Here is a 16,562-nt window from a genome sequence, read left to right as displayed (position 1 = left end):
CGGTCGAATACAGAATTAGGCCTTAGCCATAATGGTTGTCCAAATCACAGAATTATTGTGTGACTGTGGGGTGGGGGGGAGGAGGAGAGAGAGAGAGAGAGAGTTTGCGGTAGTGAGGATGGTGGTTAGCAGAAGTGGTCTTCCTTGTGAAGATTGCCTGGGTTGCATTTGAGTGGAAGTAGCCTTACTCCTAGATGTCAGATATGGAGTAAAACATAAGCAGCCAACTTTATGGCCCTCCCCCAGCCTCTCAGTGCAATATTTTGTCATTCCAGATTTGTATCCGTATGTAACTGGAGAAGCAAAGACGGTTTCAGTACTCCCGTTGAGAAGGTGACGTTCTGGGAATCGAGTGCAAATTGAGTCATTGCTCAAATAAGGTAGGTGCCCTGGAGCAGCAGGAGCTCATGACCTCGTCCAGAAAAAAAAGAGGAGTTACAACAAGACTCTTAACAAAGAGGAGAGCTTTAGGGGTTGCTAATTCATAATTGCAGCTTCAGCTAGTTGCTTGTTTAAGGTGCCTCCTTCACTGTCCAAGATAGTGAATCATAACAGTAAAGACCAAACTCCATCCACTGTATTCTCTTCCAAATTCCACATAAAACCAGAGCTTTGCAACTCATCTGGTAATCGGATCTCACTTCTTAGATGGTTCGGGTGTCTTCCGTTCTTCTTGGGGTTTGATTTCAACTTTTTACAAGCAAAATGCCAATGCAGTATTTTAATGCTCTCCTACGAAGAGCTGAAATTCCCTTTTTAAAAACAATTGCACTGCTCCGAATAGGTGAATTTGCGAATTGCGAGCTTTTCAGAAATGATTCCCCTTCCAAGTCCCTCATTTCCTTATTTTATCAAATGAAATGGTTAACCTTTGTCCATCCAGAAGTACACCAGATAGTACTTAACAGGTTTGAAATTTTGCAATTAACAAGTGAAGGAGTGAAAAAACCAGATCTGGTACAGCATGTCTGCCCAGTTAAAGTGAAGAGGCCCAGTGGTGTGGAGGTTGAAGTCTGTTTACATTGCTTAACATCCTGGATTCCTGGATTCTGTCCATTTGACCGGAGGGAAACCCTTTACAAGTCAGGTTCAGCTACTTGAGGGAACTCATGGCAAGAAAATCTGGGTGCCTAAAATCCAAAACTTGTGGAGCTCTGACAAGAGTTTGTTTCACGAATGACTTTACTCCTACACGCCAATTACTTTTTCTTTCTTGTATAGAAAATTGCAGTGGAATAGATTACAGTTTTAATAGTCTTAACTCGCTCCTGAAGAAAGGCTTATTTTAAAAGGAGGGACATTGTGCTTGAACCATTAAAATGGCTGCTCGACAGTTAGGATATTTTACACCATGTTTCTACCACCATGTCAGTTTTGAAAAAAAATTACACCAAAGGCCATGTTGTGAAGGTAAGTCTCTTGGGGTGTTTTGATTTTTATCACTCTTATAACAAACATCAGGCTTCTGGGTTTTCTGTGTCCAAGGTCAAAACTTAGAAAATATTAACATGAATCTAGATGCTATGTTTCATACTTAATATAAAACTCTTTTAATTCAGAAGCATTGTTGAATCGTGAAGGAAAATTAAGATTTGGGTTGGCATGTTGCACTGTTACTCAGAAGCTCTGTTTACCTGGGAAGGGCGAAGGGGGTGGCAGGAGAGGAAGAAACGAGGCCCAAAAAGATGTCAAATCCCAAACTCCAATCTAAGGCGCCTGACAGCCTCTGTTGGGGAAGTGAATGATGCCAACTGGGAGGCCATGGCCATTTTATGCCCAGCCGTGCTTTCAGCAGGACCTGATAACAGATCCAGTTTGACTCGACTCAAGTGCTTTGTTGCTCAGTTCATCCAGTTTTGAAAACTACACAAAGCAGATGCATAGAAATTGAATGCAGACTACAATCTGTCTGGATTCACCTGTCTTCAGCCAAAGATGCTGTCGTATTGTATATTACTGGGGAAAAATGTTAACAAGAACCAAGGAAAACGTACCAGAAGGAGGTTCATCGATGTCACTTAAAACTCTTATTGGACATGGACAAGATCAAATTTCACGTTTGAGTTTTTTGGGATTTTTTTCGTGCGTTAATTGCGAAATGTACATTCCTGTTTTTTGGAGCCCTTGGTGGGTGAGAACAAATCTCGAAGTGCACGTGATTGAAATATAACAAAGGGTTAACATCAAGACTTTTGAAAAAGGAGCCAAAAGTGGTGAAACCAGCAGCAGCATCTGTTGAGCACATACTGTGTGCAGAGCACTGTATTTAGGTGCTTAGGAAGCAGTCAAAGAGTCAAAAACATGTCAATGCCTTTGAGAAACTTAGTCTGAGAAAAGAGGCAAGTGGATGCAAATTGCCGAAGATACCATAGGTGAAAGGGTGAGAAATTAGATAGACATGAGAAACCCAGGTGAGTAAATTAAGGAAATAACAAATGTATGCATGAGCGCCCCAGTGAATGATGTGATGGTGTGATTGGGAAGGTCGGGGAGGAAAATGGGGTTTGGCGGAGTTCTTGGAAGATCCAGGGCTAGAGTGCTTTCTAATGGGACTGGGAAAGCCGGTTGCCATGCAAATCTGTTACGGGTCCAATCTTAGGTCAAAAAGGCACTTGATTGGTATTTCGGTGAACATCAAGTTAATTGTTGTGGTGGTTGACCACCAAACAAAATTAGAGAGCACGGTCACAGTCACTGCCTGAATACGACACGTGTTGGGGAGGGAGTGTTATGAGGGGTAGCAATGTCTGTCTTTAAGGTTGGGAAATTGAGAGTCAAAGTGATGAGAAGAAATCCCTCCTCCCCAAACTGCAAGTGTGTCTGTCGATTGGGTGCAAGCACAAATGACACCAAGACCCGACAGGGGCTCCCTCGGTGAGGTTGAGGTTTGTTCACCCTCTCAATTTGCTGTTCATTCTGTTTTGAGAAGGAGGAGGGTGAAAGAAGCTGAGCTGTAATTGGCTAGAATAGTCAAGATTTAGTAGGAACCTATTGAATATATTCCCTAAGGAGATTTCTCCACAAAGCCGCTCTATTAGTTGGACTGGTGGGCTAAGATTATTAGTGAAAAGCAAGCTGGGGTCCTTTCTTCACTTTCAGGGTGCCCTGAGCAGTTTTCTCCCCTCCCAAATGGCTCCTCTGTAATGGAAAGGGCACAGAATTCCTCAAAACCACTCAGCCAGGTGCAAATGAGCAAAGGGCAAAAGTTTTACAAAGGACAATTTCATACATTTGATAGAAGGAAGAAAGGCTTAACAATCAAAACTGAAGGGAGACCTGAACATTTTAGGTCTGTCGATCTCATCCTCTTCTCCCCCCCACCCCCCCAACACAACTTTCTGCCTTTTTTTCCACGTACGGATATTTCTTTGCTGCACTGATGGGTTTGTCCTCATCAGGGCCAGACTGTTTACTGCCTCTCCGTCTCTTGACCATTGCAAAGCCTTTGTTTGAGGAGAGTAATCCCCAGTCGCTCCTGCTGGGCTGGTCATTCTGCTACAGTGTCATCCCCCTGCTATGTTGCAGTATCTGAGACTGTGCTTATACTTAACCTGGAAACAGCCACCTGGACTGTTGCAGGGGGACATTTATATTAGTCACCTACACAGGTACTGTATTTTACACCTACCCTTAGTTATTCACCTATGCCCCGCCTAAACCCTCAAGAAAGCTCACTTAACAGACCCGTGAATGTTGTCAGTACCCCTGAGTTGGGCCAGGTAAATTGCAGCTAGGTGACCAGAAGCCCATGGTGGGCAGCAACAAAAGAATTTGTTATTCTTTTCCAGGTGGTCAGGACAGTGCTCTGCACTCAGTAAATATAAGTGCTTGATTTTTCAGGTCTCTGTGGCAGACCAAATGCACATCCAGACCACGTACGAAGGTGGCCATCAGCTGACATCCTCCTGGGGCAGAGTGATCTGGGCCAGAAAGAAAGAGAAAAGAGGAGGGGATGGCAGTAGCCTTAAGATGTGCCGGGCTCTTTTACCCTGAGCACCTCAGAGGCAGTGGCAACTATAGGTTCTGTAAACAGAATTTAGCCCACACCTGCTCCTCCCTGCCTCCTCCCTAACCTGTAAATGTTCTGCAGGTACCTGCAGGATGAGTCAAGTGAATTGTGGCCATGCAGGTTTCTAAATGTGCATCCACAGGTAGAATAGTAATATAATAATGTTATTATATTAAATACTCACTATGGGCCAAGCACTGTAGTAAGCACCGAGGTAAATACAAGATGATCAGTGAGACACAGGCGCTGTCCCACGTGGGACTCAGTCTAAATAGGAGGGAGAACAGGTCCCCCTTTTTTGCAGTTGAGGGAACTGAGGCCCAGTAGTTGTGACCGTCTCTAGATGTTGCCAACTTGTACTTCCCAAGCGCTTAGTACAGTGCTCTGCACACAGTAAGCACTCAATAAATACGATTGAATGAATGAATGAAAGTGGCGGAGCTGGCATTAGAGCCCAGGTCTGTGGCCGAACACGAGGCCACACGGCTTCTTGATAGAAACGTGCAAGCGGCAGTTACAGTGCCCCTTTTTAGTACATTCTGCTCTTAACCCCACCCAGTTCTTATAACGCGGAGCTTGCGTTCCTCCAAAACCCCAGCTCCTTAATTCCCACTGAACTGGCCCCTCTCCTGATTTCCAGGAATGAATCCTCTCAAGGTTCCTTTGTGTTCTCTCCTTCAGAAAGTGCCCAGTCCAGGCCTTTTCGTTAATGGGAATAAGGAAAGAATACAGTATTCACACCAAGCTCCGAGGAGCCTCCTGGAGCCTAGGCTTTCTAAAGCAAAGTAAGACCTGGGTATTGCTCAAGTTGATGCCAGTACGCAAACTGAAAGTGGAATTTCCCACTTTTGCCGTTTGACAAGCTGAGAACTTATTCTTCCCAGATGTGCAGGTTGAGCACCAGAGCCTGCTGTTGTTGGAGGAGGAATCTGGCTTTGAGGCTGTTGTGTCTAAACGGGTCTCGATGTGGGGCAAGAGAGCTTTTTAACCCAGAAACCTCAATTAGCTGAAGGCAAAAATTGAGTATTGGTTAACTCTGCTTTCATCAGTTCCTTTCTTCAGATTTTCCCCTTTTTCCCCCCAGGAAAATTCAGCTTGAAACTTTTTGAACCTCATTCTTGTTGGAGTACTGGGGGTTGGTACTTCACCTACCGGTTAGATTGGCCTAGTGGAAAGAGCGTGGGGACTGTGCGTCAAGAGACCTGGGATTGCGTACCAGCTCCAACACTGGACTTGTGACTCTGGACAAGTTGCTTGTTTCTGGGCCTCAGTTTCCTCATCTGTAAAAAGGGGGGAATATTATATCTGATCAGACAACCTTATATCTACCCCAGTACATAGAAAATGTTTGATAAATGTTATTGTTATTATTATTATTATTAGCAGCTCCTTAGTCCTCTTAGAAACTGGGACATGCCTCCTATCTCCCCCAGCCAAAACTTTCAGCCCTATGAAATAATGTTTCTGCCTGACCATTCCTGGACATCGTGTTAACCACCTGGTGTCAGTCTGTAAATGTGATTTGGATCAACGTGAAATAAGGCCAGAAGGGTAGGAAGAAGGACACCCGTCTGTCAAAAAGCAGTTTCCCAAAGTCTTTCCTTTTAGAGTCATTTCACATGTCAACCGGGTGGTTCTTTTTTTTTTTTTTTTTTTTCGGGATTGCCCTGTCCATGGGTAGAGGGAGGGGGGCAAGGGAAATTTTTCCACTGGCCCACAGACTAACACTCTTTCTCCCTTCCCAAATGGCCAGACAGTCCCAATTTTGAACCTTCGAGGTTAAGAATAGCAACCCGAGTAATGCTTGCCCCTCAAACTGGAAGAATGTGATACTATATAATCAAATAATGACTAGATAACCTTGGTACTGAATATAAGAAATTGGAGAATTTTCTTAACTGTGATAGTCAATGGGACCTGGGTTCAATTGCCAGGTCTACCACTTGTTTTCTGTGTGACCTTGGGCAAGTTATTTAACCTCTCTGTGCCTGTTACCTCCTCTGCAAAATGAGGATTAAGATTGTGAGTCCCATATGGGACATGGATTTTGTCCAACCTGAGTAGTGTGTATCTACCCCAGCATGTAGTACAGTGCCTGGCATGTAGTAAGTGCATAACAAATACCATTAAAAATAGACTTTGAGGGCTCCTAGCCAATTTTATCAAATGTCTTTGGTGGTCTTTGAGTGAGTTCCCCAGTCTTGAGTTTTACTGATGGGCTAAAGAGCTCCTTTGGTGATTAGGGAGTGTGCAAGCTGCCACCATAATGATTTAAAAAAAAATACTTTGTCATTTTAATTGTAGGATCTGGTTGCTCTAATGCCCTTCTCATTTCAGGGCATCAGGTTGGGTGCAGTCACCCTTGAGGTTCCATCCTCATTTGTGTCTGTAAACAATCTGCCAGGTTTCCCTCTGCAAGCTAGCTCCTTAAGGCATTAACCCTTCATGTGAAGCTGCCTGCAATTTATTGTACCACTCAAGATTGGTCTGACCAAGTTTGAAGACCCTGGAGATAGTCTTGTCTGAGCCCCTAGAATTTGAGAGTGACAGGGACCCTAAAGAACTCTGACCCAAGCGTGGTGAATAATGAAACCAGCTGCGACAGATAAGCACCTATTTTCTTAAAGACAGTTGAGTGCCAGTTGTGAGCCCGTTGTTGGGTGGGGACCGTCTCTATATGTTGCCGATTTGCACTTCCCAATTGCATAGTGCAGTGCTCTGCACACAGTAAGCGTTCAATAAATACGATTGAATGAAATGAATGAATTGCCAGACTATCTTCACAAAGCTAGAAAACCTGATTTCCTTAACCTTCGTTTGAGGGAGTGGTTTTCTATCCTTTGAATCATTTTTGTCACTCTTAGTACTTGTTCTATTTTTTGGTGTGTTAAAAATGAAATTTAATATTCTAATGTATGTTATATCTAGTGCAGCTAAAGCAGAAGGGTGAGTTCCTGCCTCTTGCATTTCATGCTTGCAGTGATTCCTCGTATTGCCAAGGTGATTTTTTTTTAAATAGCACATTTCATTGGCAACCTACTAAACTCTAAGCTGCTTGTGGGCAAGGTTTGTATCTATTGTACTGTACTGTGTTCCCCAAGCATTTAGTTCAGTGTTCTGTACATAACAGGTGTCAACTAAATGCCATTGATGGAACTCATTCAGCTTTAGCCAACTATGATTAATAGTGGTATTTATTTGAGCAGGCTTTGTGAACAGAGCACTGTATTAAACCCTTGGGAGAGTCTAAGTAAAAAGACACAATTCCTGCCCTCAAGGAACTTCCAATCCCAAAGAGTTCTTGCCTAACCATTTTCCCACCAACTCAAATTTTGATTTTTTTTCTATCCTTACTATGCAGTTCCTTGTACTTGTCCTTATGGAATTTGATTATTTTTTCCAAGACCATTTTTCCAATGTATCTAAGGCACTTTGCACCATTCCTGTCTTCCAAAGAGTTAGCAACCCCATACAATTTAGCATTATCTGTGTATTTGAGAAATAGGCTTTGAATAGAACCAGGCCTGAGGCCAATCCAATTTTTAAAAATGCTAGCTGTTTCATTCCCTAGTTTGCCCCCTCCCCCAAATACACACACCTATTCCAAGGGGAATTGTTAAAGGAAGAAGTGCCTGGCACGTTGTGCTGAATAAATGCCATAAAGGAAAAAAAAATGAACAGATACACAGTCTCTTAGAATGTTATTTGCTAGCACCTGGACAAGACAGAGTGTTAAAAACCTGGTTGGTTGTTTCCTGGAGTTAAATGTCTGTCAGATTCTGTTGGTTTAGTAGTAAAAGTGGTCACAGGGTAGGAAGAATGAAAACAGGGCTCTTTTACCTGTTTGGTTGTGAAAGCACTGGAAGGAGTGGGCTCCTCAGCTGTGTGAATGGGTGATAAGAGAAGCAGTATGTTCTAGTGGAAAGAGGCCAGGCCTGGGATTCAAAGGACCTGGGTTCTAGTCTCGGCTCTGCCCCTTGTCTGGTCTATGACTTTGGTCAAGTCACTTCATTTCCCTGGGCTTCAGTTTCCTCACTTGTAAAATAGGGATTCATTCCTTGGTCTCCCTCTTACTCAGACTGAAAGCTCCATTTGGAACAGAGAGTGTATCTGATCCGATTGTCTGGTATCTACCCGAGTGGTCAGTACAGTGCTGGGCACGAGGTAAGTAAGCACTTAACAAATACCATAATAGAATAACCATCCACTTCAGGGTTCTGCGTGGGTACAGATAGACAACCAGAGTGCCTCTCAGGGCCTGATGGGGCTGAGACACCAGCTGTGATGCAGAGATGAGTGTCAGGTGCGTCGTCTCAAGGACCAGAGCCAGCATTGAGCAAATTGAACCTTTCAGATAGAACAGCAAAACCCCACAAATGTCGGAGCCCGTACTGGTGAAAGAGGGTAACTTCACAAAATATCCCCCGGCCAGAAGAAATCCAAGAAGGCACCGTTCGGAGCTGAGTAGCCTTCAGGTCACCTCCCTCCAGGCGCGGGAGAGTGGTGCTGCCCCTTTAAAAGTAGAGGGGTGGAGTTTTGTCGTGTCATAAGGACATGAAACCTGTTCAGTAGTTAAAAGCAGAAAGGAAATGTGACCCCTTGCAGGCTGAGTGCTGGGAAGAAGCTGTTCATAACTTTCAGGACAGAGTGCCTTTTTGCCACAGCGAGCCGTGTCCCCTCTCTGGGGCGCATTTCTCCAGTCTAGCCACGATCTTTTCCTAAAAGCACGCCTTTCCTGGGCCAACCAAGCCCCGGACTAATTTCCGGAGAGCAGACCACCCCAAATCCCAGTAAAAACTGTGGACTTAAGGTAAGCGAGGGACTCCGGCCTGCCGTTGGCGAACGCTCCCATTTGCAGATGATTCTGCGTTGGAACTGAAACGAGCGACGTCTTGGCAGTGGGGCAGTGAGAGAGAAGCGGAGAGCCAGGCTTCTTCGAAGAGGATGGAAAAGAAAAAATGGCTTTCCTCTTTTAAGAGGGCCGTGGGTTAGTGTAAAGATCTAAGGCAACTACAGTGAACAGATTATTAATGTCTTCCAAGTCATTGCTCTCAACTTTACCCTGGGGAGCTGGAGGTACGGGCCCTGCACAATTTACAATCATTTGAGGCTTGAGTTTCAGTTCAGTTGTGTTGCTCGTGTTTGTTCGACCTGCTTTTATTGCTTTTAGCGGACAGGGGTATAAAGGTGTGATCCTGGGCAGTGCCCAAGTCAGAGAAGGAGGAAAGAAAATCATTTTCGGTGAGGAATTTAGAGGAGGCAGCACCACAGTGCTTCTGGATCCTCTTGTCTCTCCCAGCCTCCTGATTGAATGTCTGGGCGGAGGGGAAATCTTATCGATGAAAAGTTCTTCTGTTCTACTGTTTACCACAGGGCCTGTAGGATGTCGATTTTTGTGGGGGAGAGGGAAAGGTATATAGCAGTAGCTAAGCTTGAGGACATCTACCCCTTGTTGGGTATTAGATGGAGTTTGGCTCATAGAGGCAAATTGGTTCCCCACCAAATGAGCATAAGGTTCTGTGTATGTCCACAAACCAAATAGGAAATTATGAAGAAGTAAAAGAGAAGTTGGAAATCTTAAATCCAAACACCATCATTGAGCCAGCCTGGACATGCCGCCCTTAGAGAGCCGCTTGTTGATGGGAAGTAGAAGGGGCAGAAATTGAACTTTGGAGTTTTGGATTCTCCGGAGGAGGCCTTGGTTCCAGTTAGGCTTCTTAGGGTGGTGCAAGTCCACAGCAAGCTTCCAATTGGTAAAGAAGCCAGACAAACACACGCTGCCTTTTCCTTTATGCCACCCGGCATTCTGGGGCCTCCATTTTGCCCCAGACTTTGTTTTTCAGTGATGTTACAGCTGAGCCCAGGCACATCATCTATGAGTTTAGGATTGCACACTGCAGGCACAATAGCGGGCTTTGGGCTTTTTGTCTCCGTTGTTGCCAAGACAAAGGGTTTTGATGGGCGGGTCGTATTTCTCTCCTCCCCTTCCCCCAGGAGCTGGGGTATCGATTTGGAGGGTTAAGGCCTCTGTCCAATTGGAGCACTCTTCAGTATCCTGACATAATGACCTGCTGCTCTCAACCAGGCCCTGGATTTTTCCTATTGTCTGTTGCAGGACCACCCACAGCTTAGTCCTGATATCGCACTCTTGGATTCATTTGCAAGGCAAATGTGAAAAGAGAATGATTGCAACATTTTGGGAGTGATTCTTTTAGTTCATTAGGATGCATTGATAAAGCTATATTTTGCCTACTTCAAGGTCTTCTCAGGAAAGGTAATGGGTTGGAGACGACTCGATGGCGTAAGACGGGCGGGGAGGTGGCGGGGGACAGAGTTTAAGAAAAGCATGCATTCAGTTCAGCCACAGTGTGGGTTTTCACTATGCTCTTTCGCCAGAGGACTGCGGGAATTGGGAAATGTATGTCCGATAAGGCGAGCCTGTTTGAAGAGTGTGGTGCGGGAATCGGGAGAAATGGTCTGGGTGTATTTGTGTGGCTCCAGGCATGGGGAAGGCTACAGCATGAGCCCCCCTTCACCCAGGTGTGGCAAGTACACAGCCCCTTGCCGAGAGATTGGGTTTATCGGTTTTGAAACGGGAGGTCAAATGTTGACATGGTCACCGCATAGTCGGGTAAGAAATAGGGTCCTCCTGAGCTATAGACAGGTGTCTCAGCCTCACTATATTTAAGCAGATTAGTAACTGAGTATTGGTCCTAAATTAGACACCCATGCATGCATCCTCAGCCCTCCACCCCACCCTGTCCCCTGCAACTTTCTTCCTGTTAGTAATTGGTCACTGAGGGAGGGCAAAATTTATATATTACCGATGCATCCAACCACTGTGGCAAAGACTGACAGAAAAGGGATAACTTTAAATAATTTCCCTTCTAATAATAATAATTGTGGTAGTTGGCACAGTGGATAGAGCATTGGAGTCAAAGGTCATGGGTTCCAATCCTGGCTCCGCCACTTGCCTGCTGTGTGGTCTTGGGCAAGTAACTTCACTTTCTTTGCCTCAGTTACCTCATCTGTAAAATGGGAATTGAAAGTGTGAGCCCCATGAGAGACGGACTGTGTCCAGCCCGATTTGCTTGTATCCACCTCAGTACTTAGTACAGTACCCGGCACTTAGTAAGCACTTACCAAATACCACAATCATTATTATTATTACTATTATTTACTAAGCACCAAGTACAGTACTAAGTGCAGGGGTAGATACAGGATAATCGGATCGGACATAGTACCTGCCCTACTCCAGGCTCACAGTTTGAGGAAGGAGAAAAGGTATTTTTGAAAACAGTTGATGAAACAACTCTCGGTCAAAGGGTGTTTTGGATTTATCCCTATCAAGGACCGTAATTCGTAAATGTAGTGGGAGGGGGTGGCATTTAAAGACTGCCCTTGGGAGTTTGAAGCGACACATGTTAGAAGGGAGAGCAGAGTGATTTTTTTTTTAATTTTTGATTAATGATTGTCTAATGCACAGCACCCCTAGAGTGGGGAGAGGAGCGTAGTCTGGTGGAAAGAGGCCAGACCTAGGTGTCAGGAGTTCTGGGTTATAACAATAATGGTAGTTACTTGCTTAGTGCAAAGAGCGCAGGGGCTTGGGAGTCAGAGGACATGTGTTCTAATTCTGACTCCGCCACTTGTCAGCCTTGTGACCCTGGGCAAGCCACTTCACTTGTCTGTGCTTCAGTTACCTCATCTGTAAAATGGGGATTGATGTGAGCCTCACATGGGACAATCTGATTACCTTTTATCTACCCCAGCGTTTAGAACAGTGCCTGGCACATATTAAGTGCTTAATAAACACCATAATTATGATGATGATGAAGTGTCAAGCACTGGACTAAGTACTTTATTGCTATATTGTACTTTCCCAAGCACTTAGTACAGTGCTCTGCACACAGTAAGCGCTCGATAAATACGATTGAATGAATCAATGAATACTGGGGTAGATATGAGATCATCGGGTTGTATATAGTCCCTGTCCCACATGGGGCTCACAGCCTAATCCCAGCTCTGCCACTTGCCTGCTGTGTGACCTAGGGCAAGTCATTGCCTTCTATGTGTCACTGTTTAAATTAAATACCCGTTTTCCTTCCCCCTTAGACTGAGCCTGGGGTAGGGCAGGGATTGTGTCCGATCAGATCACCCTTTACACCCTTTGTCTATCTACCCCTGCATTTAGTACTGGGCTTGAGCATAGTAAATGTGTAACAACTACCACAGTTAATAATAATAATAATAGGGAAATTATTTAAAATCATCCTTTTTATCTCCGTCTTTGCCACAGTGGTTGGTTGCATATATAATAAATTTTGCAGGTAGTTTCTTCAAAAAGAGGAGATTGATTTGATTCCGTCTTCAGAATAACTCTGAGATTTAGGTAGGAAGCAGACATACCCATTTCACAGACGGGGCATTTTTGAGATTTCTAATACCATCACAGGACTCTGTGATCCAATTCAGTCTTTTAAGCCTACACCTTCTGCTTAAGAATCTTTCGTAATAAGATTTTTGTGAGAGCATGCACCAAATGTTTAAAAACTGTTTTTTCTAGTAAAGCTAGATTGCTTGGTGAAAGTCGGTTTTAATTCTGGAGTTTTGTCTTCTGTAAGTCCTACAGGATGCCCAGAAGTCTACTAATTATGTGTGCTCTGATGTAAGTAATCAGAGTCGAGGTGATTTAAATAAAACTCAGTTTTGTTCTATTTACGAAGGAATTGAATGTCTTCTAAACCTAAACTTTGGAAACCAGTTGTATTGGGCTGATTAAGAATCACAAGCCATTTTGATCGTCATCCTTTTTCTTCAGTGATCTGGGTGGGTGTGTTTAAGCCTATGTTTTTAACCACCTGTCACCTTTGGCCAGAAAGAACTAAAGCCCAGGGACATCCCAAAGCCCCATCTCTCCACCTTGGAGAGTCTCGAGGGTTTTGAGTCTATAAACAAGTTGAAACCTCTCACCTGGGGTCTGCTGTGCTGTATTAGTGAAGCTCTGTTCACGACCATTCTCGCTCATCAAGTCTGATGCTAGGAATTTCCCCCTAGCACCTTCATTTGAGCCCTCGTAGTTCTCAGCATTTCCTGTTCCCCTGTTCTTTTGCTTTAAGGGAGCATTAGCTGTTCCAATCGATTGCATCTTGGGGGTTTCGGGAGCCTGCCTAGAGTCTCCCCCACCCTCCCAGCCAATCCCTTGTACTGACTCTTCCAGTGAACTGCATTTTTATGAGATCATATTCACACAACTTTGTGGCCCCAGGAGAGAATTGGAACGGACTGGGGAGCAGGGAGGGGGTTAACATGGTGGCCGGGTCTCTCTGTGCAACCTGATAGTTCTCCCTCTCAGCTTGTAATATCTGATGTTCTCCACTCCCCTTCTTCCTCCATTTCTGTTTTTTTGGGGGCCAGAACTTGGCAGGGGAAGGGTTAAAGCAGCATGGCTCAGTGGATAGCGCACGGGAGTCAGAGGTCATGGGTTCAAATCCCAGCTCCACTGCTATTCAGCTGTGTGACTCTGGGCAAGTCACTTAACTTCTCTGTACCTGTTATCTGTAAAATGCGGATTAAGGTGGTGAGCCCCTCATGGGACAACCTGATCACCTTGTATCCTCCCCAGCGCTTAGAACAGTGCTTTGCACTTAACAAATGCCATCATCATTATTATTAAAGTGCGTAGAATAGTGCCTGGCATACAGTAAGGGCTTAACAAATACCATTGTTGTGATGATTATTATTACTACTGAAGGAGCTGGAGTCACCGTAGGTTCCACTGTGGATCTGGCCCGGAATGAATGATTCTGTTTGGACGGGCAGGTCCCTCACCAGCTCCAGAAGTCCTGTAGCCCGCCTGTTGGGGAGAAGTCAAAGTCGGGGAAGCAGCTCTGGGTGGTGCCCGTGATGGGTACAGGAACCCCCACTCTGTCCCTCACGCTCCGTGGTCCCCTTGGAAGCTTGAGGTGTATCTCCGCAAAGCGTTGTCTGAATCCTGGTCCTCGCCATCTCCCGGTAGCCTACTAGCTTCTCTGCTGGGTAGGTGAGGCGATCCCCTTTCTGGTCAAGGGGGAGAGGCTTAAACTTCATTGCCCAAAATTGAGGTCAGTGGGGCTGTTTCAGCAGGCATTTAAAGGAGAAATCCTTCTCCTCCCACCCCACCCCACCCCCAGTCCACCAGATCGAGTTACCCAGCCATTGTTTCCATACTTGTTCACGGTAAATGAAGTGAACCGATGACGCCAGCCTCTCCAGAGATTCAGCTGTCATCTCCGGGCCAATGACGATTCTGGAAACTGAACGCCCCGGGATAGACCCAGGGACATTTATAGAAATTCCAAGTGTTTGTGTGCTTTTTATATCAAAGTTACCAGGCAGCTGTCCTCCCCACCGTGGTAAGTGGCTTCACCCAGAAAGCCGATCTTCTGGCTTGTGACCTGGACGTCAGAAGTTGCTCACTTCCAAGCTTTTCTATCCCCTCTACTCTCCCAATCCTTGGGACCAAGATGCCATAGATCAGGAATACAATCAGCGGTTGCCCTGGTAGCTTGTGACCGCCTCCCACCTCCAATGTGGCTACCAGCAGGCAAACCAGTTCTAAAAATGGCACCTGCCGATGGAACGTGCTGCCTCTCCCTTTCGTGGCTTGGTGGAAGTGAAGGATGGGAGAAAAGTGGGCAGTCCCTTCACACCCCGATGACATTTTTAGTTTTGAGAACTGGTGTGAATATTGGCCATTAGGGGTAGCTCCCAGTGGGGAAAAATCATGGCTTGCATCCAAACCCCCAATTTTCCCCCTTTCTGGACGCACTTGGGAAACAGGAGGCTCCAAGACTATGTATGAGATGCTCGGATCTGAGTAGCCAAAATGGACTTGTGAATTACCCCTTTTGGAGCCTTTATTGCTTTCTCACCTCTCTTTGCTCACCTGTTTTTGCTTTTACATTGGGTCTAGCCTCTCTCAACATTACTCCTACTTTCCTGTAGAAGAAAGGGTGATAGCAGTAACTGAGATAAAACGCATCCAGTCTGTGGGCTTTCGAGCACACAGTGGGCATGTGCACACACAAACATGGCAGTCGCCCACTTCTGGGACCTGGTCCTGGAGGCTGTATGAGCTCAGTGAATTCTAGCAGCCGGATAGCAGCGAGATAAAGGATTCTTGGTGTTCCAAAGCCGTGGCAGGAATGTGGGCCTGTTGCCACGGGAGGGGTGCCACCTTACCTTTGGGGTACACTCTTTGGGCCCTTGAAAGGGGATTTGATACCCAAAATTGCTCCAATCCCAGGCCTTTGGGTTTGGAACAGTCCCAGCCTTTCTCAGCTGCAGTAGAAAATAGGGAGATGGAAGTGGGGGGAGAATGCAATTTAGCCAAACCTCATTCCAGAAAGCAAAATTGTGGCACGGGGCTTTGGGCAGGCAGAACCCTAGATCTCTATCCAGTGGCACCCCAGGGGTCCCATCTTGGCTCTGGAATTTAGTCCCCTGCCAAGTGTGGCGAGGGCTTATTAATGAAGCTGGGCTGGGGTTCCTGAGTAGATTGATGGTGCCATTTTGCCTGGCACTGTGATATTTGCATTCGTGATCTGCTCCCAGGGCAGGTGGTAGTGTGTGTTCGGTTTGGTAATCAGGAGTGATCTGACTGGGTGATATGAAAGGTGGTTCATTGCTTGAGAACGAAAATGGCTTCCTCTCTGCATTTCCCCTGAGCTTTTCTGAGCAGACTGTCGATGTTCTCTGTGGGTGAGGGTGCAGTCTGGTCATCCAGTATTGATTTGGATATTTTGCTGCAGGACTACAGTGTGGCTCACTTCAGCACTGCTCCAGTCTGAGTTATCTTGTACTTTTCTGTTACAATTAAAAGGGGCAGGGGTGAACTGGGGAAGGGTGAGCCGGGAGATTGAGATTGAAAAAACACCTGAAAGTACTCGGCATATCAGCGAGGCTCTTGGCTCTGAGTTGAGGCTGGAAACCAGGGGTTGTGGGTTAGGACTGAGAATCTGCCACAGGTGTGGCTTTGAGTAACTTCTGTAACCTTTCAGTTACATTTCCTCCCCCCCTTTTTAAGGAACACTAATCCACTTGTGTCCTTGGATGCCAGGCAAATGCCCACACTTTTACTCAAAATGTTCAAGGCCTGAAACTGTCTAAGTCCCCTGGTGAACCCTCATCTGACGATGGACCTTTGTCTGATTTGCCAAAGAACAAGTCGTGACGCAAGAGCATGAGCAAGGAGAGAATTAAAAAAATGCACAACTGTGACTACAGAACACGTATATCTCTGGAACAGTTGGATGGAGTTATTTTAGACTTATGAGTAATACAAAAGTGGTGAACTACAAAATGTATGTTTTGGGCCCGAAAAACAATAATTAGTGACTGTCAGTGCTGGGCCTCAAATGGATTTTGAAGTTTCCTCGTCACTTAAGCTTGAAAAGAGTTGATCCGTCTGTAGCATCTCATCAGCCTAGCTCTATTTGCCTTTGAGAACATTCAATTTTCCTCCTTCAGGTTAGTAAACTAGCTTGGGATGGGATGTTCTAAAATGTAGAACGAA

General features: G+C 45.4%; 1 protein-coding gene across 5 annotated transcripts in view; it reads left to right on the top strand.

Moving 5' to 3' along the window:
- Nucleotides 1-16,562, top strand: part of THRAP3 (thyroid hormone receptor associated protein 3) — a 65,642-nt gene that overhangs the window by 26,931 nt on the left and 22,149 nt on the right. For 3 of the 5 annotated variants that reach the window (XM_038758382.1, XM_038758378.1, XM_038758379.1), the window contains exon 3: nt 276-380. The exons of 1 other annotated variant lie outside the window; for it this stretch is intronic. The gene's annotated coding sequence lies outside the window, so the exon portion shown is untranslated. Of the gene's footprint in view, nt 1-275; nt 381-8,643; nt 8,820-16,562 lie in introns of those variants that run through there. One more of the 5 variants, XM_038758381.1, reaches the window with a different exon arrangement.

Source organism: Tachyglossus aculeatus, chromosome 16, assembly GCF_015852505.1.
Source record: "Tachyglossus aculeatus isolate mTacAcu1 chromosome 16, mTacAcu1.pri, whole genome shotgun sequence".
Lineage (NCBI taxonomy): Eukaryota > Metazoa > Chordata > Mammalia > Monotremata > Tachyglossidae > Tachyglossus > Tachyglossus aculeatus.
This window is presented reverse-complemented; position numbering and strand designations above follow the sequence as displayed.